This window comes from Alligator mississippiensis, chromosome 14, assembly GCF_030867095.1.
Source record: "Alligator mississippiensis isolate rAllMis1 chromosome 14, rAllMis1, whole genome shotgun sequence".
In the NCBI taxonomy this organism is placed as follows: Eukaryota; Metazoa; Chordata; order Crocodylia; family Alligatoridae; genus Alligator; species Alligator mississippiensis.
Genome location: NC_081837.1, coordinates 8,192,057 through 8,216,823, shown reverse-complemented (window position 1 = coordinate 8,216,823; position 24,767 = coordinate 8,192,057). Strand labels below are relative to the sequence as shown.

Here is a 24,767-nt window from a genome sequence, read left to right as displayed (position 1 = left end):
TCTATCCCCGCATTGTTTTTAAACTGTACATACAAGGCATTTCCTTTGAGTTTAATGGAATTGCATTGCCGTGTGAGAAGAGAGACAACCCCAATAACTAGTTCAGGGGAAATCTTTGCATTCCTGTAACAGAGAAGAGGAACTTTGCAGTCCTGAAAACCCATGAAGTTGCCTCAACACCAAGCGCAATGCCCACTTCTGCAGAAAGACCATATTTGAGATTAGATCATGTGGTCAGAATAAATTATGCTCCAGCATCCAGGCCAAATGGAAAGGGACTTATAAAAAAAAAAAACAACAAACCCTTCTAGTCCATGAACTCTCTACCTGCTCTTATTTGTACCGAGATGTGAACCAGTCCCTATATGACTTAAGCACCAGGCTGAAAAGTAGCATGGCAAGTGTCCCTCTCTCCGCTTCGCCAGAGTCATATTCAAGGGCTCAGGAATTTGCAATGGCATGGTGGTTTCCATCAGAAAATGCTGATTCACTGACACTGAGACAGTTTGTGGGACAGGGTTGGATCTTTTTGACAAATCTCCCCCCTTGCCTCCCTGCAAAAAATCAAAAGAATCTGTTTGGACAAATTGTAAGCGAATGGTTTTGGAGCTCCCATGCAGAATGGCTTTTGGTTTCAAAAGTACCATGAACTAAGAGAGGTCAGAATTTAAATGAAAAATTATTTTTTTTGTGGGTTTTTTTTCCCCGTCGGAAGGTCAGTTGGCATTTATTTTATTTTATTTTATTACTATGGTTGTGATGAAACTTTATCTACCCTGTGCTGGTTAGCTGTCTTGCTCCCACCTTCTCCTTGCCCTTGCAGCTTCTTCACCTCAGCTTCGCTCCATGTCAGCCCCTTATGCTTCTGTCCCCTGTTCTGCCTTTGCAGCACCCTTTCCTGTTGCTTCTGTAACTCCCTCCTTAAATTAACCCAGGCACCAAAGCGCTGAACAAGCATTTGTTGCTATGGGGTGGTTCATTCTGCTTGTGTGTTTATAGGTAGTGTAAGAGTGATGTTGTGGCCGTGATCCAGAAATTATGTGAGAGGCAAGGTCCTCTTAGGGTGATATCTTTTATTGGACCAGCCACGTAGTTGGGATAAAGTTAGACAAACTGTCAAATCCAAGACATTCTTCCTCAAATCTCATGTAAATGTGTGCCTGTATTCATTTTCCTCATCTTGTCTCTGCCTGCTTCATTTTGATTGTAAGAGCCTTGGGACAGGGGCTCCTTTGGCATTTGTAAAGTGCCCATCACAACGGCAATGCACTGCTGGTCGGCACTTAGGCATCACAGTAATAAGGCTGATGAAAGTTAATAACAATTTTGAAATAATTCAGAAGACCATCTCTGCAGGATATAATCATCCTCTTAGGTATTATACCCTGGTCTGGCAGAAAACATTTCATTCTGATAAAATATATTAACCTTTCATTTTTAGGTTCAGAGGGGAATTTAACAAGGTTTTTTGGGGATTTTTTAATTCTAGCCACCATTAATTACTTGAAATTTTTCCAATCTGCTTTCCTAGTTATTAAGTTTCTGGGGGAAAGCTCAGGACCTCAGCTCTGTACCCAACTTTTCCCTAATTAGCTGCTCATTTATTTTCCAGCCTTATAGATTAACTCGAACTGCACTCTTTATAATTTACTGTCCGCGTCTGAATATTTACTGTCCACCTTCACCAAAGCCTTGCTCTCACGTTGAGAGAAGCTACTACGCAGTCTCTGTTATGATCGTGCACATATCTTCCTTGCTGGTTAGCCTTTATTCTAGAGAATGGAGCATAATAAAACAACTGATAGGATGCTGAATTGATAGATCCATATAGTCCTGGTCGTGAGCAGAAAGTGCAAGGATTTGTTCTTTTCATATTCACGTTTGTGGATTTGGTGGAGGGAAAAAAAAAATCTAAACAGCCTCCATCCATTCTAGTTTGGCTTCCAGGCACTAGGAACAGCAGCGACGTTCCCCTGTGACAGATGCCCCCAGACCCTTCTGCTGCGTATCAGCCTAAATGAATTATCTTGGGTTTGTGTGGTTTTATGGGAATACAGATAACGTTGTACATAGACTAATAATGTCCGGCTGGTCATTCCAGCTTGATAATTGTCATTGTGACATCATGACTCACCATTTCGTTCCTTGCCTGCCTCCTTTGCATATTTTTCTGGCGTGATAAAAGGCAATGTGGATGCAAAATCATTTCCCAGGCTGAGGCTGTCTTTCACCGACTGAGTCCGAGGATGATGCATGGGCGCTTTGAAGCTTTAACTGACACTATTTGTTACAAGTAGAATGAAAACAATGGATGAAAGGGCTCCTTTATTTCTCCTTTTTTTTTTTCTTTTAAGATGACAGAGGAGCGAATAGGAGAATGAAGACTCTGAGGATAATTATGAGTCGCTCCCCAGCCCTTTATTGAAGCTATCCTGCTGAGTTGCAATGTGGTGTTGTAAATAAACGGTCCTGAAACATTGCAAAGCAAATAGCTGAATCCTAAAGATAAGGAGCTCACGGCCTGAGTTGACCTGACGGCTTGAAAACTCCCACTTTCTGGGTAGGAGTTAAGAGCCAGTCCCTACTGCTATCAAATGGGCACATCTTTGTCAGCTGGAAGCCAGAACAAAGCTCAGAACTCCAGGCTTTTTCCATGGAAACCTGAATTTGCAGATGTTCATTTGTTGCTTACTGTTTGCACTGGGGGGGAGGAATAGACAAAAGGACAAAAGGATTATCTGTGTCCAGCCAAATTCAAAAGAAAAAGAAATGTAGCTTATTTCTATAAGAACTGGGAAAATGTATTGGGAAAAGGCTTGTTTGGTTGGGGGGGGGGAGGGGCGTTATTCATTTTAAGATTCCAATGAAAGGCAAAGCCAGTCGTACTTTTTTTTTTCCTTTGGCTATGCACAAATTCAGTCTTAAGATAGGTCACTGTACTTCTGTTAAGTAAAATAATGTCTCGCAACCAGAGGCAGTTTTCTGGTAGACTTGATGGGTGCAGACCTGTAGGGTTATAAGCCTCTTCTGCAGCATATAAAGGACCCTCTTCATAGATTTCATAGACGTTACGGCTGGAAGGGACCTCGGGAGATCATCAAGTAGAGCCCCCCGCCCCTAGGCCAGGAAGTCAGCTAAGGTCAAAGGATCCCAGTAAGATAGGCATCGAAATGCTTCTTAAAGGAGTCCAGAGTAGGTGCTTGCACGTGGAGGGAGCCTATTCCAGGCCTTGGGGGTCGGACAGTAAAGAAGTTTTTCCTTATGTCCAGCATAAAACAATCTTGTAGGAGTTTGTGATCGTTTAATCTTGTCATCCCTTGGGGTGCTGTAGTGAACAGACGTTCCCCCAGATCCTGATGCACACCCCTGATGTACTTATAGGGGTTATAGTACTTATGTACTTCATCTTGAATCATTGACTTTCATGAAGAGGTTAGGACACTAATTAGTTGATGGAAGAATGGCGTGAAAGGATTCTTCAGCGGGTACAAATCAGCATCTGATGTGTATATGTGCATGGCTATTTTTACCAGCTGTGCATCTAGCCCTGGGCTGCTTTCATATGATACAAGGAACTCTGTTTAACTAAGGAAAGTAGTGTTCATGCAGTCATAATCCCAGCAAAGTTGGTAGCTAGCACGGTCCTCAAATTCTCTTCCTTGTCCCAGGTTTCCTGCTGCACACTTAGTGCACACACAGCCCTAGGCATGACTGGGCCCTCTTTCCTTGATGAGAGGGTTGGATTTTTGGCAGTGATTACATAATAGACTCTTAAACCAGCTTCCTAAGTGGTTTCAGAAATGAGGAGGGAAAGAAATCAGCAGAGGATGGGAAAGACTTAATATAAATGAATGCTTTCAAATATCTTTCCTTTCTTGGTGGTAGACAAAGAACCTAGGAAGTCTGATAAGCAGGCATTTTCTAGGTGATACCAAATTTTAAGTAACCAAGAAAATCCCTCTAAGTCTTCAGGGGAAAAAAAAGGACTTGAGGTTTTCTTTGCATCTTCTACCAGCAAGGAAGTATGAAAAGGGCTTCTTTCTTTTAAGGTTTTTCCCCTAATCAAATCAAGGAGAATTTTGAATGAATTCCTAAATCTGTCATCTCTGCTTTGTGAATTTTTTATTTTTCTTATCTGAAAACTCAAACTATTTCTATTACAGACCTGTCTGGAAACATAACTAAAAGCTGTCAATTAAAGATCGGAATAAAAAGTTAAACTGAATGTGCATAACAAACTTTTCCTTAGTACGTTTCCAGAGAAGTGAATTTTTACATTGTATCACTCTATGGTTAAAAAAAAAAAATCCTCTTTGAGTCATTCATCACAAAAGTGCTGGTGACGTTATATAGCTATGATGGTAGAGGTTGAGTTGGATTCATATACCTCCCAGTGCATTAGGAAGGTCTGGAGACATGGGTTTGTTTCCCTCTCTGCTAGAGAAAAACGAAGAGACAGAGCGACAGAGATGCGTGTGGCCCTCAACAGGTCCCCAAAACTCATTAAGTGACCCTCCAGCTGAATTACCCACCCGTGGTCTAGGAGGACCCTAATGTGGTGCTCAGCTGCAAGTTGAAGGAGCTGTGTGAAAGCATGGCAAGGATCTATCCCAACGCCTCTCATTTTAAACAGAGGCAATTGTGTGATAGAGGCAACAGTTCAAGTCGCTGTCCCAAGTTCCTAATTTCCCATGGTCATGTCCCCCGCACTAAAGCACCCTCGTGCCCCAGCCAGCGGGAGCAGCATCTACATGTACACTGCTGTGGATTTTTTTACTCTGCAGCAGGATAGTATTTGCATTTACTCCAGCCTAATAGGGGCGTCCATGTAGATGCCGAGACGTTTACTGTGCAGCTAATTAGTCAACGCTTGGTGAACGTCTTGTGTAGACATGCCCAGTAAGAACTACCCCACAAATTCTGTATATGGAGCTTCTCTCAATTCTGACTTTTTGGAAAAACCCAAAATGCAATCCCACCCTGGAACACCCCCAAAAGAGCCTACTTATTGCATGGTTTGAAAAGGATGCAGTTGCTTTATTAATACAGTACTCATATTTTCTGTATGAAGTGCCTATCATAACAAGCAGCAAAAGCTTCCTTTGGAGGAAGATTGAATTTATCTAGCTTATTAAAGCCCAAATGATATAATGAATGCAGTCTTTAAACCTGGATATAGAATTAGGTGGGTGTAGATGTAGGTGCCAGATATAGCTGGTGAAGTCTTTGGTACCCAAGAGTGAGACCTGTTTAATATTTGAAGAACCCCATTATAAAGTGTACTGAGACTAAGTAGAGATCTTGTGGCTCTAATGTTGAATTTTAAAACTCATTTGTAAGACTGCAACAGTCAAATGTGTGGAATGACAAATAGAAGGGAGAAAATACCTAATATTGTTGTTTCAGTAATTAATTTTAATGGGTAAAGTATGTCTTTGAAGCATAGTTTGAAAGACCAAATAGTAAAGGATCACAAAGCTCTAATTCATTTATCCCCTGATAGCAAAGGATGGAAGAAGCATGTATTTTGAGACCTGGGAAAGGAGCAGTGGTGAATTAAAGCAATGGAAGTCAATGAGCTGAGCAGTGTTTCAGCATGTCAGAATTTCTCAGGAGAATTGGATCAAATTTTTCAATTAGTTTATTTGCTGAAAAAAAGCACTTTTGGCCATATTCATGAGTAGCTTCAGCCAGAAGGAAAATCAGAAAAGCCTAAGCAATTTTTATCATTGTAAAAACAAAATGTTTGGGAGGAGGGTTTTTTTTTTTAATTGACAATTTAAGACAAACTTAATTAAATTGCACTTATGTTTTAAATTTAAAAAAAATCCCATGGTAACAAACACATCTGCTACTAGGTCAAATGAAACACTTCATGTGACCTGCAACATGGTGTTGTCCCCCCTCCCCCCCCCCCCCCCCCCGGGTTTTTATTTCCGTAAGAAGGGAGATTTTTTAGTTATGCGTGTGAATTAGCACATCTCTTTTTCAACAGGTTGAAAGAAGAACATATTGTAGCGTGTGATTGAAAACAAATAAGCACAAAGCACTGGACAGGGCTGTATCCAAACAGAGACAGCTAAGGGCCAAAGCAAAATATTAAATGTTCCCACCCCCTAGAAGTGTGTCATTAACACTTACGCCAACTAAACTTTGTACAGTGCACACCAAGTCCTAATGAATTTGAATTTTACTTTAAATGATATTAAAAAAATTAACACTAAAAAGAACATGAGCAATCACAGGACTGGGACAGCTAGATGTCACCGCTAATAATTTAGTATAGTCTTAATTGGATTTTTTTTTTTTAATAAAGCAGTCTGCCATACCTGTTTAGAGAGCTGTTTGATACAGACTGGATCACTGTTATCAGGAGCTCAGTTCTGACTACTTCTTCTAGAACTGTAATAAGGGAAACTTAGGGGGGGAAAAAATAACATTGAGAGCAGCTAAGCACTGGAGCAGATTACCTAAAACTCTGTGGACTCTCCATTGATGGAAGTCTTCAAATCAGGGTAGATGAACAGGGATGATACTGTCATGAACAGAGAGATAGAGTAGATGGTCCCCTGAGGTGCCACTTGGCTGTATTTATCTTCTATGACTTTATTGCCATCTGGGCAAGGTGATTTGATGAAAAAAAATATGAACTCACCTGCCAAACCCTTCCTTGTCCTTAGGCAAGGTAGTCAAGTGAGCAGAAGGAAAAACAAATCCACACCTCACTTTAAACAGTTCACAATGGCACTAAACCGGTAGGAAACCAGTATTTAAAAAAATAGTTCGGTGCCTGGTAGAAACTGAGGACCTAGATCTAAGTGCACGGGCAAATAATATGCTAACAGTGGTATAGTCAGCCTCTACACCAGTGCAAAAGAGGACACATGATATAGAGCTGCCTAGTAGTATAAGTTACTCAGCTCTGAATAAATAATATAATTATTACCCAGCTCTGAATAAATAGTATAATTTACTCAGATCTGGGGTACGTGTCGCCATACGGTGACGTTGCTATGGCACCATGATTTGGCAGTGCAGTGACCGCCTGTACTGTGCCGTGCGTGTGGCACATGGTTAGTTTTCACACTACTTCACCATACCAGTGCACTAAAACGGAGGAGTGTGCCTCTATAGCGAAGCAGCTGCTGATCACGTGTAGACTCAGGTGATCACTGTGTCACCATAGCATGCCGTACAGTGACGTAATGCATCTCTGCAGTGATATAGGGTGAACTGTAGATGCACCTCTGGTACAAAATGACCTTGTGAAAAGCCCAGGATAAACTGCACTAGTGTCAGTTATACTGGAGTGCGTAGAAAGTCTGCCACTTTAGGCTGTTGCCTGCTCCTCTGCCATCTACTGCATTGTCTGTGTACAGTGTATTTGGAGCTTTTTTTTTTGAGCAGGATGGAAAGTGTCTCAAGGGCTCATGAATGACTGCAGTAGAATCAAAAATGAAATTCAACTGTGTATATACGTTTCATGGGTTCTCCCCTACCGAAAGCTTTTTCAAGTTCTGTAGTGTCTGTCAATATTCAGTTACACAGGTGTCCTGCTAACACTATCTGTTGGTGTTCTTGCTGTAGTTACTGTTCTAGAGATTTGGTTGGCAAAACAACAGTGCCGGAATAAATAGCTTGTTAAACAACATGCACGACACTTGTGCATCATGGGGAGAAATCTAAAACAGAGTAATTGCCCAGGAGATGTATGTTGTTCCTCCTTTATTTTACTTGCAACTTGTATTCACTGGTCTTGAACAAATGCATTCTTCAGAAAACGTGCTGTTTGCTGCATAAAATGAAGTAATAGAGGTATATATTGATTAAAGAAAAGCCAAAAGCAAAACACCCAGATCCTCTTGGAGTTTGAGTCCTACTTTCGATTCTGAGCCATCTTTGTAAGATGAATCCAAACTAAACTATTGGATCCAATCCAGACGTTTTGGAGCCAGATTCATTACAGGATCTATGGCAGCAGAATCAAAAATGGGATCAATACCCTTAATTTCTACTGAAGTTGATGAAAATGCCTTTAATAATCTCTAACCCTGATTAGTCAATGCTGTTCAGCATCTCTCCTTTCCATTGCAGTCTAGCATTTGCAACTGCTTCCACAGGTCTTTAAAGGCCCTGTTTCTCTGCTCAGAACCATACACACATACAGACTAAGAAACACTCGCTGCCCTAAAGAATTTATAATATAACCAGGCAGCCCAGACCAAGGGATTATACCCGTGATTCCCAACTAGGTTGTCCCACGATCCCTTTAAGGGTGCCGTGTGATACCGATCAGTTTTAGCACTGTGAGACATACAAACACATACACGTGATTCACAAGATAAGCTCAGAGATTTCAAATAGGAATCATTAGTGAGCGCATCTATGCAAGACATTTACTATGCAGCTGACTAATTAGCTCTGCAGTAAAATGCCATCGTCTACACATGCAGTGCTATTAAGACTTTCAACTAATTAACTCTGGATACTAATAACTAATAACTGGATACTACTGCCGGACACAAGTTGTATCCTTTCGTGGAATTAATTACTCCACTGCAATGCATGTGTAGATGCTGATGGGGTTGGCTGGGGCATGAAGGTGCTTCAATGTGGGGCTGCCTGCTGGGTGACCCCATACTGGAGCACCCTCATGCCCCAGCCAGCCCCTCCGCAGCACATTGAGCTGAGTCGGAGCAGTCCTGTGCTGGTAGACTGACACCTTCCCGCCCCCACCCCGTTTCTCCTGCCAGCCGGGGCTGCCCCGACTCAGCTCAAGGTGCTGCAGTCCCAGGCACGTGTGTCAATGTGACACCCAGGAGCAATAAACTCTGGTGCAAACTGCACCAGAGTTTATTCAGCTGCATTAATTGCATGTGTAGATGCACCCAGTGTCAAAAACATCCTGGCCTATTGTGGTTTTTCTGAGTTCATTGCAATAGAAAAAAATTGCTCTATGGATTTTCTGTTAGTCAAAGAATGAAAAAAAGCTAAAAGCTAACATGTTACAAGGGGTGCCTTGAGTCTAACAGGGTTGAGAACCACTGGATTATCCTGTTACATAAAATGGTTAGAAGCATTTGGAAAAAACATGTTTTCGTCAGAATATACCTATTTGTTCCTATGGGAATATGTTGACTTCAGTAAATTGTTTGGTTTTTTTCCTGCGTTGTCTCTCAAAAACAGAATTTTGAAAAGGTTGAAAGGTCCTGTTTTTGACATTCTTTGAACAAAGACTAGATTCCCCATTTGAGATGGTTATGAAGTTATAGTTAATTTTTAACTACAGATTAAGATTTTAAACTTTAAACTTTAAGATTAAGTAAAAACCAAACAAAATTGAAGCAAAACATGATCAGTCTGAAACAAGGGGTTTTCGGTTAGCCAGGAGGGGAGCTAAGGGCAGAACTCCTGTCCACAAAAATGCGGGAGATTCTGACTTTGCTGGATGGGGAAAATGCTCATGATAGTTCTGAGATGTAAAAAACATCTATCCATCTCTAATTATTATTTCCATTTTATAGACAGGGAATGACTCCCCTGAGGTGCCATCAGGAGTCCCTGTATAACCTGAAAATGCCCCTAGATCTCCTGAATTCCAGGCAAGTGTCTTGAGAAAAAAAACTATCCTTCTTTTCAATCCTATTAATTTATTTGTTTACAAGAGATCCCTACACATGCCCAGAGAAATAATTTTCTTTTTAAGTGGGGGAGAAGATTTCATATGAGAGTCTCTTTTCAAAGGAAAAAGAAAAAAGCCTAATTTTTTACCCTTAGAAATCCACCTGCATTCTGTTATGTTCCAGAAATACAAAGAGGGGAAAAAAGGCTTCAGGCTAAAACTCTGGTGAAAAATAGTTGACTATCTGCAATTGTCGAGTGCCAGCTGAAGACGTAGAAATACCTCTTTTTATAGAGCTGTACATGTCCAATAGCAATAAATCATTACTGCAGAATGGGGCTTGGAACAGTGGTGATCAGTCACCAAAAGTAAATGACAAAGTGACTTTGTAAAATAAAGAACACAGAAAGGCATTGGAAATAAACAATAGGATTTTCTGTGCTGAGGGAAAAATAATGTTTTAATGTCTTTTAAACCAAGGTGTCAGCCTTAGAATTCTAATCTTTCTGTAGTGGATTGATTTCTCCAAGATCCCATGTTTTGGAGCAGTCATTTGTCTAGCTGTTCGGACTTGTTTGAATTCTGATGCCAATAGAAACACTTGGGGCTAGATTCTGGCACCTGTCCTCAAGATGGGTTGTTGATACCAACATGACAGCTCCTGGAGAATGGTACTGCTCAGAGAGAATAAGAGCGTAGGAATACATTCCTTTGGACGGGGATACAGGTTGTAGCCGTATTGGCCCACAGGCAAAAGGAATCAGAACTCGTTGTAGAGGTGATATCTTTTATTAGACCAAGTAGATATTTGCAAAACAGATGCTTTATTTGCATGTCTTTAACCAGAAGGAAACATAATTCAACATCCTGCTTGGCACCAGATGACTTTGAGGTAAATAGACAGTTATAACTTTTATCTGAGCCTAGTATGCACAAAATAAACTATTCCAACCAGGAGATCTTACAACACTTTCAGCTGTCCTGTGAAATATGAATTTTCATTGCCACCTAGGAGAAATTTTACAGTCTTTGCATTCTCCTATGCCTGAGGAAGGGTGTGTGTGACAATAAAGCATTTTTTTCCAACTATCTAGTTGGTCTAATAAAGATATCACCTCTACCATGAGTTATGATTCCTTTGGTTAGGCCACCTGAAAAATGTTCATGCATTAGTCCAAGTAATTTGCCATAATAGGGTCATTATCCTTATAGCTGTAGATATACCCTTTACTGAGTCCCTAAGGCTGGTTTCCTCACTCAGTTACAGTCCCAAAAGTCTACCAGCCCCAAAGCACTGTGATATTTTCAGGTTCATCCCAAAAGAATGATGAAGGTAATAATACAGTTCCAAGTGAACAGAAGCTAGTAACAGTCGCTCTTTGCACTTCTCTAGCACCTTTCATCTGAAGATCTCAAAGTGCTTCATAAACATTGTTTAAGCAAACCTCTGTCAAAATATCCCTGTGAGGTGATGGTAATAGTAATACTTAGCACTTCTAGAGCACATTTTCATCTTCCAAGTGTTTTGCAAACATTAATTAAACCTCCACAGCACTCTTCTGAGATGAATAAATAGTAATATCCTGACGGAGAAATGACTTGCCTAATGCCTGGGGTTGTTTTCTTGGTTTAGTAACCGATGTGGGATTCTGGAGCTTAGAATTCAATTCCCACAGCCTTTCCATGTGAGCTCGGCTGCAGCCTTTCCATGTGACTTTGAGCGGACCTCCTTGTGCCTCATTTCCCTAGAAGCAAATATGGTTACAGAGCTTTAGCCCCAATCCCGAATTAAGTCATGATGTTTTATCCTCCTGCTCTGCTGTGGAGTGTTACTGAATTCACTCCTGGTACAACATTTGATTATCAAGTCTGCCATTCCTTTTGCTTGACAGCATCCCTCAAACTGTGCCTACACCACAAATTTGCCCCACCTAATAGCAGGGCCCTCAAACATATCGCATAGCTTCACATGGACTACAAAACAGAGAAGCATAGCTGCATCAGAAGAATTGGGTGTTGACTGCAGCCAAAGCTTGGGATTTTGACTGGGGTATGCCAGTGCTCCTGCTGGGGCTTATAGCCAGATACTCCTGGCAGACTCTGGGGGGTTTGCCTTCCTCTGTGGTGGGGGACGTGGCCCTCTTCCTTGGATCTCTCGAGCATATTTTAACAACATTTGCAGCAGCAGGATGTTGGCCATCATGGTCCCCCTGCTTTACCTATGGCAAATTAGGGTGTTAAGTCTTTTGGTTATGTCTGTGTTGATGGTATTTTTTTGCTACCAGGTTAGATAATGGATTTGTATAGGATGGTTTGGATGGGGATGATCCTGCCTCAGGCAGGGAGTTGGATTAAATGACCTCTGGAGGTCCCTTTCAACCCTACTTGTCTGTGCTCGTATGATCTATGTATTACCAAGAGGGGGGCTCACTGACACAACCAATTAGCTGTCCTTTGATACCCACTGCTTGGGCTTGATCCACTCTCACAATTTCTGTGTTGTATTTCTGTATCTAAGTACCAGTTTTCTATCCTCATCTGAGCTGGAAGGTGAAGACTTGGCCTTATTAAATACCATTGGAATTTTGCCATTGACTGCAGTGGGGCCGAGATTTCACCCATAACATCTGATTATGAAAATAGCTTGTTAATAATACATGCTTCACATTAGATGATAGAAATCTCTGCTTTCTCTAGTCAGAATTCTTCATTTACATAGTTGATGAAGCCATTTTGTATATTTTAAAACAGGTCCAAGAAATGTGTGCGTGCGTGTGCTTAAAGCTCTTTTCCATTTTTTTTTTTTTTTTTTGTGCTTGTTCTGGAAGTACATTGGCCCTTGCAGCTGATTGCTTTAACTTCCTTGGGCAGACATGCATTATATTGTACCAGTCACCTCTTGCTAAAATAGGATGTCTTGTGCATCAAAATGATTGCAATACCATTGTCACAGTATGTTTTTGGAAGGCAAAAATACTTCTGTGATAAGCATTTAAAATTAAAAGGTATGTATATATTCAAAACCCCACCCAGTAGAAATATTCTCTCGAAACCCCAAGTGTACAAAAGTTGTGATGTAAGCTTGATAAAAAAAATTAAAAATCACCTTAAAATCAGGTGATATATTTAAACAAATAAAACAGGAAAAGGAAGAGCTTGACATTTCAGAGGTATGCTTTCAAGCTTTTCTTCACATCAGTGAAGACTAGAAATTAATATATTTGTGGGAGGGGGGATGAAAACTGAAATTCCTATTCAACTGTAGTGCTCTAGGAGACAAGAGTTTAATTAAAAATTTGAAAAACCAGGAGACTTATGATAAGACGCACAAGAGCTGGTAATGCTATCTGCCCCCACCACACACACACACACACACACACACACACACCCACCCCCCCCCAGTAGAGCAGATGCGTGTTGGTATCTTTTCAGCAGCAAGTCTCAATGACGCCGGCTTCTCATCCTGGCTGTAGTCGATAGCTGCCTTTTTGCCAGCCGCCTTGCCTGCAACCTGATCATTGCTTTAACTCAATGGAGATCCCAGCTGTTATCAGTACGAGCTACGCTGGCTCTTAAGCCTCCCGAACCAGAGAGCAAAATCGGGAGCAGGCCTGGCCAGAATGCACCACGTCCCAACTATGCTCAGCTGACGGAAGGACCCTTGGGAACGAACCACTGTCAGCCAGTGAAATATTAAAGCAGCCATTCGGCCATTCAAAACTGACCTGTTGCCTGAGCAGCAAGTAGATGAATCGCATCCATCTCCCCAGTGACCTTACTCTTTCACGCCTCCAACACCGGTGGAGTGCAGTACAAAATCCTGACCCGACTGTGTGTCATACCCAAGACCCTCCCAAGGAAGGCATTGCAGACGGTTCTCTTGAAGCTATCACTGGTAATATATTTTATTTCAACTTGTTCGGGAGGTTGGAGGGGGAAAGAAACCGAACGGGGAGAAAAATCATTTTTACACAGTGTGTAAGAAGCAAGACAAATTAGTAGCATAAATTCCCCACACAAAGCACTGTTTTTCTGTCTGTGTTTATTGTGAAGGGATGCTGTGCCATGGTGATGATTAAGAAAAGTCATTTTCTCCCCTGCACAATGGAATGAAGGATGCACCAAACAAGACCATTTACATTCCCCAATGTTTAGTGCAGCTAAAAACCTTTTTTACAGTGTTTTCAAGAGAGGTTTCTTTGTTTTTCTCTCTTTTTTAAAACTTTAAAGGCAAAAGCCAACCTTTTCCAAAAGCAAGGAGCCATGTTGGAGTATCCCGCTTAAAGAGGACTGAAATTCAAAGTGTGAAGGTTCAGCATTTTCAGGAAACTAAGCTCCCATAGTGTCTCATTTTGCACACCTGCATCATTAATCTTTATGGACATCCTGATCGCAGGAAAAGTCTGTTACTAATGCATTTTTGTAATCAGTATGATGACAAACTGAACAGTTATGCCCAGCTGTGTGTTTTTCTCTCTATTTGCATGACAGGTTACCAGGTCAAAGGGTAGGATTTTTGGAAGTGTCTGAGTTTGGAGCCATGAGGTCCATTGCCCCTCATAGTCCAAACTAACATATTTTTTTTAATTTAACTCAGGCACTTGGATTCATAGAATCACAGAAAATTAGGGTTGGAAGGGACCTCAGGAGGTCACATCTAGTCTGACCTCCAGCTCAATGCACAACCATCCCCAACTAGATCATCCCAGCCAAGTTTTTATCTAGCCAGGTCTTAAAAACCTCCAAAGATGGAGATCCCACCACCCCTCTGGGTGACCTGTTCCATTGCTTTACTACCCTCCCAGTGAGAAAGTTCTTCCTAATATCTAACCTAAACTTCCCTTGCTGCAACTTGAGACCATTGCTCCTTGTCCTGTCATCTGCCACCACTGAGAACAGTCCGGCTCCATCCTCTTTGGACCCCGCTGCAGGTAGTTGAAGGCTGTATTGAACCCCCCTCAGTCTTCTCTTCTCTAAACTAAATAAGCCCAGCTCCCCAACCTCTCCTCATAAGTCATACAAACCATTTTTGTTGCCCTCCCCCGGGCTTTCTCCAATTTGCCCACATCCTTTCTGAAGTGGGGGCCCAAAACTGGATGCAGCACTCCAGATGTGGCCTCTGCCAAATAGAGGGGAATAATCGCTTCCCTCAGTCTGCTGGCAACACTCGTACTAACACAGCCCAGTATGCTGTTAGCCTTCATTGCAACAAGGGCACACTGTTGGGTCATATCCAGCTTATTGTCCGCTGCAACCCCCAGGTCCTTTTCTGCTGCTTAGCCAGTCAGTCCCCAGCCTGCACCAGCACACAGGCTTGTTCCATCCTAAGGACTATGCACTTGTCCGTATTGAACCTCATGAGATTTGTTTTGGCCCAATCTTCCAGTTTGTCTAGGTCTCTTCGAATCCTAGCTCTACTCTCCAGCACATATACTACTTCTACCAGCTTCATGTCATCTGCAGACTTCCTGAGGGTGCACTCCATCCCATCTTCCAGGTTGCTGATAAAGATTTGAACAAAGCCGTCCCCAGGACCAACCCCTGGGGCACTCCACTTGATACTGGCTGTCAACTTGACATTGAGCCATTGACTAAATACCCTCTGAGCCTGATGATCCAGCCCGTTTTCTATCCACCTTACAGTCTGTTCATCCAACCTGTACTCCTTTAGCTTGCCTGCAAGAATGTTGTGAGACACCGTATCAGAAGCCTTGCTAAGGTCAAGGTATATCATTGTCCACTGCTCTTCCCGCATCCACAGAGCCAGTCATGTCAGCATAGAAGGCAATCAGGTTGGGCAGGCATGACTTGTCCTTAGTGTATTCATACTGACTGCTCCTAATCACCATCTTCTCCTCCAAATGTCTGGAAATTAATTCTTTGAGGACCTGCTCCATGATTTTTCCAGGGACTGGGGTAGGCTGGCTGGTCTAGTGATACCCTGATCCTCTTCTTCCCTTTCTTAAAGATGGGCACTATATTTGTCCTTTTCCAATCATCTGGGACCTCTCCTGATTGCCACGAGTTTCCAAAGATAATGGCCATCAGCTCTGCAATCACAAACAGTGTCATTGGCACAAGCCAACTCACTTCTTCCTAGGTTCGATTTTCCTTTTGCTGCCAGTGTCAGCCGAGCTGTTGGGAGGTCGAAGAGTAGGAAGGTTTTGTGGCTAAGGTGAAACTTGGGAGGCTTATATCTGCAGCACACTTCTACTGTGATCCGGGATGCATCACTCCAAATCTCTGTGCTTCAGATCATCCTCTGGGCAAAATGGGATAAAAAATACTTCTCTGGGCTGCCTGCTTGGATTTTAAGCTCATTGGGACAGAGATAGTATTTTACTACAAGCCTCGCTCAGGGTCATCCTGATTTCATTTGGGAGCTGTAGGGGCTACTGCAGTAATTCTCAAGCAGGGGTGTCCCAAGATCCTTTGAAGAGTGCTCTGAGGTGTGAGAAGATAAGCTGATAAGCGCAGGCTCAGGCTCAGTCCCTGGGTGGCTCTTTCCACCCCTCCACTCCTACCCCCATCCAGCCCCTCTGCCAGGAGGTAAGCACTGTAATAAGGTTTTGAAATGGGATGCTGCTCAGTGCATAAATGTTATGAAGGGGATGCTTTGAGTCTAATGAAGCATGCCTTGAGTCTAAAAAGGTTGAGAACCACTGGGCTACCGTAACACAATTATAATATTATAATACCATAATTATTATATTATAATAATAGCAGATAAATTGGAGCTGGAAAAGATTTCGGGTTATATTCTTTTTTCCTCTTCCCACCAGTATAGGGTTAACATCCAGCGACTGGTACAAAGTTTTCTGTACAATTCACTGTTTGCAGAGAAACAATTCCTTTTCCTCAAGATTCAAGTGATGCATGACAGATGATTATTGATACAGCCACACAGTAGAACAGATCATGGTGATGATTTATCAAGTTAAGACAACCTGCTCTTGCACATTTCTTTGATGCTGGCAGTTTCAAGGTAGTTGCCAGCTGGTAAATTACATGTACTTTAGCTTTCTTCTTACATCTGTGTAAATATTACATTGCTGCTGATTTTTCTTTTATTACAAAAGAGTCTGGAATTTTAAAACCTAACTGAGGACTTCGCAGTCAAATCCTAGCATTGTGTCAGGAGTGACAAAGAAGCAAATAAACTCAGCAAAACTACCCGAGTAGGAATGTGGCTTCTAAAAAGGAGCTTTATATCCCCAGAGAACAGGCTGATAAAAGATTATTTTATAATCCTCCCAAAGCACATAAAATATTCTTGGCATGTTGTGCAGGTACAATATGCGATCCTCAGTCTTTGCACAAAGCTCCTATTGACATCCATGGGAGTTTTATATGCGGAGCAGAGGAGGAAGTTTATGTAGATTCCCAGAGCTGGTGGTTCCTACTTGTTCTGAAGCGTGAAAACTAAGGCATCCGCTTTTAAGGAGGATGTATATATTGAGAGTCAGGACAGTAGTCTTGGGCCCAACCCATCTACATCAGAAATGACCAAAACTAAATAAATGTGAGATCAACAAACAACTCGCTCATTCTGAGAAAACGGCTTAAATACTAGTCCAGACTTATTGCGCGTTAAAAACATTCGGCATGCCGGCCTGTTCCACCAGGTTGCTTCCATTTTTTTCACTCTCTCTCAATTTTATTTTGAGCCCACAGATCAGAGATTGAGTGAACACATCAAAGACGTATACACCTTTTATTCCCAGATGCGCTGAGTACACGTTCAACTCAAACAGGAACGAGAGAGAGGGTTCAGCACTTCTGAATAGTCGTAACCTTCCTGTGTGCATAAAATAAATTGTAAAATAAGGCGACAAAGATTTAGAAGACAATAGCAGAACAAATCAGTATCATGGTAACATTTCCCAGAACACCCTACTGTGCAGATATTGACCCAGAAAACACCTTTTAATTTAACATAATTGGGGCACATGTGAAATTAAAGTAAATCACTTGATACTAATCATAGCGACATTCTAATATATCGTTGGAGCCATCCCGTATTTATTTTTATTTACTGCCACATCACTAATTGTGTATATCAGCCCTTCAGCAGGGGTAATGTCTCATACCAAACAAAATGAATCTTTCAAGGCAGGTGTAACAGGCTGCACGCTTGCAGCCTGGAACAATTAGCCAGCCTGCTACAGGCCAGCCATCTAAGGGCTGCCTCAGTCAATCAGTAAATGAAGGGAAGTTGACTGGCTGACCCACGAATAAAAGGGGACAGGAAGAGGAAGTACGGGAGAGGACTTTGAGTGGGATTTATTCCTGCAGAGAGGCAGATCTCTCCAAGGAATCAGGGAAAGTACAGGGTGAGAACTAACCCATGCTCATGCATGTTAATTGTGGACTGTTTCTATTTTCTGTTGCACTCTGGGGTGCAGATTATCTCAGGGTATTATCACTTGTGTTGTGAAGCTCAGAAAAAGACTGTGGCTAAGACCAGGTTACGGGAGTAGTTCAGGGACTGATTTGCACCTGGCGGTGCCAGGTTAGCCAGGTGGCCTGCTACAACTGGTGGAGAACACAGTGGTAGCAGGCCTCCCTCCGAGGATGGAAAAGGAGGCTCTTTTGAGCAGCTCCAGCTGCAATAGCAGCAATTTCATGAGCTCCAGCTTCAGCAACAGCAATTTCAAAGAGACCTGCAGCTGCAACAGGAGGATTTCTTGCAGCAGCAGATGGTATAGCAGCATAACCTTGGACAAGCGGGTGGAGACCCTACGCACCCCAAGACCAAGCCTGTGGTTCTGACCAAGATGGGGCTGACCGATAACCTGGAACTCTTTTTAGCCACATTTGAACATGTGGCAGAGGCATACCAGTGCATCTGGGACACCGGGGCCATGCAGGTGGCCCCACTTCTTATGGACGATCTGCTTGGCTGGACTTACGGTCAGCCCAACCAAGTACCACCTAGGTAAGACTGAGACCAGGTATCTTCGGTACGACCTGGCCAATGGCAAGACCCGGCCTCTGATAGACAAGGTAAAGGACCTGATACAATCTCAGGTACCCTCAACAAAAAGACAAGTAAAATTCTTCCTAGGTTTGGCTAGCTAGTAGCTACTATCGGCAGTTTATTCCCCAGTTTGCAGCCACCACGGCCCCCCTAACTGTTTTCCTGCAAAAGGGGGCTCTGCAGTGGATTCAATAGTCAGCGGGGTGTGCAAGTGTGTTTGGAGAAATAAAATGCTTACTGTGAAATGACCTAGTCCTACATTCCCCAGACAGGGAGAAATAATTTATAGTACAATCAGATGCTTCATAACGGGGTCTTGGGGCAGTGCCCGCACAGGATTTTGAGGATGGGGAACACCCTATCATGTATTGAAGGCGCCAGAAGCTCCTTCCCCAAGAACAGAAATACACGATAATTGAGAAGCAGTGTCTAGCAGTTAAGTGGGCTGCAGAGACCCCCCAGTATTATCTCCTGGGGACCCACTCCCAATTAGTCACTGATCATGCCCCATTAAAATGACTGCATGCCACAAGGGAGACTAATCTTCAATTGATGCAGTGGTACATAACTCTACAGCCATTTGACTTGGAAATATACCATCATCCAGGAACTGCCCATTAAAATGTGGACTTCTTCTCCAGAGAAGAGAGGGGGAGATTGAAGAAATGGCAGAGAGTACCTTGGGCTCCACTCTTGGAGAAGAGGGTATGTAACAGGCTGCAGGCTTGTCTCTCCAAGGAAGAAGGGAGAGTAGGGAGTAAGAACTAACCCTCGCTTGTAGGTGTTTATCTTGGACTGTTTATATTTTCTGTTGTGCTTTGGGGTGTGGATTAACCTGGGACTTGAAGCTTATATTGGATTATGTATATTTTCTGCTGAACTTTGTGGTGCAGAAGAACCCAGGGCATTATCACCTGTGTTGTGAAGCTCAGAAAAAGACTGTGGCTGGGACTAGATCCCAGGTAGTAGTTCAAGGGTTTGAGGACTGATTGGAGCCTGGCAGTGCCAAACTAGCCAGATGGCCCATTACAGCTGGACTCATCAAAGAAGCAAAATCAAATCGCATGGTACGGATGTCCCTGCATGTCCATTTCACATCTTTCGAAATGGCAGCCATGAAAGTAATAAAAAGAATTAAAAAAAAAAAAAGAAAAAAAAGAAATCCTTCTGGGATTGTACTGTCACAGCATTTTTATGTACCCCTGCCAGCTCAGAATAATATTTCATGCAATTTGGGGCTCTCCTTTATTGTTTGAAATGTTGGTGTTGATCAAATTAGAAAAGTTTGGATTATGTTACTCACAACCAAGGGTGACTATACTCTATAGGCTTGATTACTGATGTTGATATGATCTGAAGAACTTTTGCATTGGCACAACCCATTGTTTCCCGCCTAACAGTGAAGTTTCCCTCCTAACTTACAGTAGTGTGAGTAAAGAACCAGGCCTAAAACTCCTGCTGGTCATTAAAAAAAAAAACCTGAAACCAAAGGGAGACATCCTATTGATGTTGATGGGTCTGCCTTATGCCTCAAAGACCATAGGGCAAAAGTCTTGAATCACAGTGAGATCAGTGCTACTGCTTCTGAAACTCTGTATTTGGGAAGGAAAAAGGTAAAGTTTGATCCACCTAGATTGCAGTTGCACGCACACAGCCATAAACCAATTCATCTTGCCACGGCCCAAATCCAAGCCCGCTTCAACCCAATCTCTAAAATGCTAGTGATGAGAGAACCAGCACAGCTCCTCTGAATAGCCAAAAAAAATATTTAGTCCTCAGTACTTTCAAACCATATACCAACTACTGAGTTTTTGATGGTGTTCGCTTGAAAAGGCTCATTGAGTGTAGCTTATGCATATCTTATCCTAGACATATGTGAAAGTAGACTGGCCACATATTTCAAGAGACTCAATAAGCAGAGACCAGTTTCTGTAGATGTATAAGAAGATCTAAAACTAAGTGATTTCCCTCCAGGTTGGAGTTATTTATTAGTTAGAACTGCTATCTGCCAAACTCACATAGGTAAGTAATTGAAATCACATAGGACAGACCATGCAGGAAGCTACACATGGTTACTTAAACCCAGGTGAAAATGGGAGATAATGATGTTAAGAAGCTGCTTTTAAATATAGTTAAGACAAATTGGAAGAATGGGAGGAGGTGGGGGGTACCAAGAAACCGTAATGAAAAATCCCCTCCCTCCCATTCAAAGTTTTAGGATTTCACACCATCAGTCGAAGCAATGGAAGGAATATTTCACAAAATGGTTGAAAAGAGAGCTCTTTCTTTAAAGAAAGGCACATTTTAAGGGTTTATACTGTAGCCAAACAAGATAATATCTAAATGCCATTCACACAAAATCAATGCCAATAGCTGAATTGCTGGTGGACTTTATGGCCTTGATCACACGTCTCAATCCTACCCCCCCCTCCCCCTAATCTCTACTTAGGGGTAGATTCCTGTTGTAGTGATTTATTTCAACTCCAAGGGTTTTCTTGCTTGCTTTGTTAAGTTGATTTTATTCAGGGATGTCTTCTGTTGTTTGTGTTTCTGTTCCTTTGGTTTGGCTGGAAACTAGAGGCAGAGAGAGTAGTGAAAGCTTATGAGCACCGTTCTCCCGGTAGAAACATCGTCTTTAAAAGGAGGCAGCTTTCCTGCCGACTCTGGATTTGCTTCTCCTCTGAATATTGGTGGCGGGGGTGTGTGTGTGTGTGTGTTCAACGGCAGTTGTTGAGTGCTTCTTACATAGCAAAGGTCAGATCCTCCTCTGTGGATCTATTGACCCTCATTTATACCAGCTGAGAATCCAGGCTTGAAATATCTGCTTTCTATAGAGGCAAGACAGTGAGTCAGGGGATTATGTTCTCTCAGCAACTGAGTTCTTACTAATGATGAGTGGGTTGAATTACCCTCAGGTACCATGTGTTTTTTCCTATTAACTATGGATAGTAAAGAGGGAGCAGGTGGTGAAATTGGACTCAGCCACATCTCTACAAGTGAGGAAATGTTACCCAAAGGGAACAGTCTAGTGGTTTCTTTCCCCATAGCCAGGCACCAGTTGCTAGACTCTTTCCAGCTCTCCTCTGCACTTAAAGAGGATCTGACAGGCAAAGTGATGGTTCCCATTTTGCAGCAATGGAATTAATTTGCAGTTTGTTTGCTTGCCTCAGGACTCACTGTAGGCTAATATCTCTTTAGATGGTCCCTTGCCTGCTTACATAAGTCCTGTGGCCCACCTGCATGAATTTAGCAGGTAACAGATCAAATTAATAATAAAACTGCACCGAATCTACATCCATCAGCCTCTCTGTATGGGACTGACTTTTTATATTAACTCACAGCAGCTTGCAGAAATGTAATATAATCTACACTCAAGTGCATCATTTAAGGGCCAAATACATCTCCAGCTCAGAGCCCACGTAAATTGTATTCAATGGAGGGCTATATTTTAATTTAGAAAGACGGGAATCTGCCCTACCCTAAGGAAAAGGCCGCGCCTGGTCAGACTGGGCCTGGAGCAGAATTGATCCTATGTTTTTGAATGGAAACAATCCTATAGCCCTGAGTTTCAGACCTGAGTGAGCATATGATATGGCTCAAAATCTAGATCTATGCCTTGCACCTGCTGTCCTTAACCTTTTCCACCTCTTCCTGTAGTAAAGTCTCAACCCTGTATTGGTACCAGTGTTCTTGAATGGCATTTCAGTAATGATTTCACAACAGTCTATGGATAGTGTTGGTTGTTTTTCCACCAACTTATAGAGAAACTTTACACCATTTTTTTTCAAAGGAACTTAATGCTTTTTTTTCATCTGAAATATTTTAGTCATTTTTTTCAAACACCATTTGGGAGGATTGAGACAGATTGAGGGGAAACATTCATTTCACTGCCATTGAGACATGACTTCCAAATTAAGCAAAAAACTGATGTTGTGCTAGTCTCGCCTGGCCGTACCGATGGCTTCTGACCCCAAACAGCGATTCACGTTATAGCACGTTGAGACTTTTTTTGTTACTTTAACTTCAGTCCCACCTCTACTTCCCCATACTGTGTTCCAGGACTACAGGATACATTATAACTAACGGTCATTTTAGCACTGGTTCAAAATTGGACGGAAAATTGGATTTGACACCACAAAATTATTTGAAAATATCTCCAAAATATTTGTGCTTTCTATCCACAAGCTGAAAAACAAATATTCTGCTTTTGGTGAAGCATTTTTCAGTGTTGATAATGGAAGTATTTTGGTTCTAAATTGATTTTTTTGTTGTTTTGTTTTCAAGGTTTCCACAGAGGCAACAATGGAAAAAGAAGACATTTTCTGACCTGCTCTGGTATGTGTACATTTTAATTAATAGTAATCGGTAAGGTGCCGCATAATTACTGGGTTGTGTAGGATGAATGCAACTTTTTATATACAGCAAATGGCTTGCTATGTACAGACATGTTCATGGGACTCTTACCTTGTCTGGCCTATCAGCATGTCTCTCTTCTTTTAGATGGTAGATTTTTAGGGATTATCAAAAAGTTTATACAGCAGCTAGCACACATTGGTCCTGACTGGGGTGAAGCCTCCAGGAGGTGCTCTTATATAAAATGGGGATGAAGCAAAGCACCATGCCTTCACTGCAGAAGAAGCAGGCAGGTATAGAGAACCCTTAAGCCTGACCCTTTTGCTTGTGAGGTCAGTAATATCCATATCTGGTGTCTAATAAGTGAGCCCAGTTCCCACTGTGCCCCTTCCAATGGGCTATACAGCTGCTCATGCCGGGGCTGACTTTAGTGGGAACATCTCCAATAGGATTATGCCCTTTGAGTGCACATCACTCTAATAATTGAGGAAAAAAAATGGTGAGGGACATATAGACATGAAAGTCTATGTTAAAAGTAGGTTGTCCTGTACAATAAAGCGTTCCCAGGTTTGTACCCCATTGTTTTTAACAACCAAGTCTATCAACTCTTTTATTCAGCCTTTCAACTCAGGAGGCCAGGCACAATTTTCTTTCCCTTAATAAAAAAGACACGTTAAATATAGAAAATCTACAAAAAGTGTTACAAGCGTCCATAGGTTACCATGACTCTTACGAGCCTGCGTTCTTGTCTTTCTCGGCCTGCATCTGATTGCAGACAGCTTTGTTCTTTCCCCGTGGATGGCCGCTCTTTTCACTTTTCAACCACACAAATTTCCAAACTGGCCCTTGGCTCAATTGAGAGAGATGTGGGGTGAACTTTTGAGCTATATACATATACAAGCAGGTAGCTACTTACACAAGTAATCTCATTGACTTCAGTGAGACTAAGAGGCCTGATGTCAATTAGAAGCTTTTACTTAAAAATGTATCTCAATGTATCTCTTTGTCATATGTTGTTTTTCCTATGACCTTTGGCATGGTTCTCTGGCATGGGGGGGCAGGTTGTTTCTGTTCTGTTTTCCTGGGGGGTTATTATTATTATTATTATTATTAATAATAATAGTAATTTCAGTTTTACTTTGCAAGCTCTCGCCATTGCACACACCTCTGTCTGAAAATTACCACAGTGTTGTAATGACTTTTTGAACACAGAGCAGCATTGAGTGCAAGTGCAGAAATTCCCATCTTCAGTGAGAAATTTTCCCCTCTTTGGTTTGGATGTCCAGTGAAGCGTTAGACAGCAGTTTAATCATTATTACTGGTGCTGCAGTGCAACTCTCTAGAGGAGCACAAAACTGGAATAAAAAGGAACTGTCATAATGAGTCTGACACAGTTCAATAGGGAGCTATTACACCAAAGGTAATGAGCTCCAATGATATGTTAATGTTATTGTAAGAAATTATACCAGTGAAACAAAGTGGCTTTGTATGTTTGAAAAGAGAAAAAGTTGGAATTTTCCCAGGAAATGCACTGACAGGGGAAAAAAGGACGGTTAATCAAATCCACTTTCCATTGACAGTCCATACGCTTTGAATTTGCTGGATGTTTAGTTTATTTACTGTAAAAATGTTTTCAGGTGGGAATGAGAAAAATAGATCTGCCCAGGACTAAATGGCTGGCATTTGGGGAAATGATCGCAGTCTTGAAGGCAACAAAATTATTCAGAGAACTTGCACAACTTACATATAGAATTAATAATAAGCTGCATGTGCCTGTCTGCACACGCATACACAGTGTGATTTACAATAATC

At 42.0% G+C, this 24,767-nt stretch overlaps 1 protein-coding gene across 1 annotated transcript in view; it reads left to right on the top strand.

Annotated features, from left to right (window-relative positions):
• LOC102563781 (exonuclease V) overlaps window positions 1-24,767 on the top strand; it is a 264,829-nt gene that overhangs the window by 157,839 nt on the left and 82,223 nt on the right. Inside the window, exon 6 of the mRNA XM_059717112.1 lies at window positions 22,887-22,937. The gene's annotated coding sequence lies outside the window, so the exon portion shown is untranslated. The remainder of the gene's footprint in view (window positions 1-22,886; window positions 22,938-24,767) is intronic.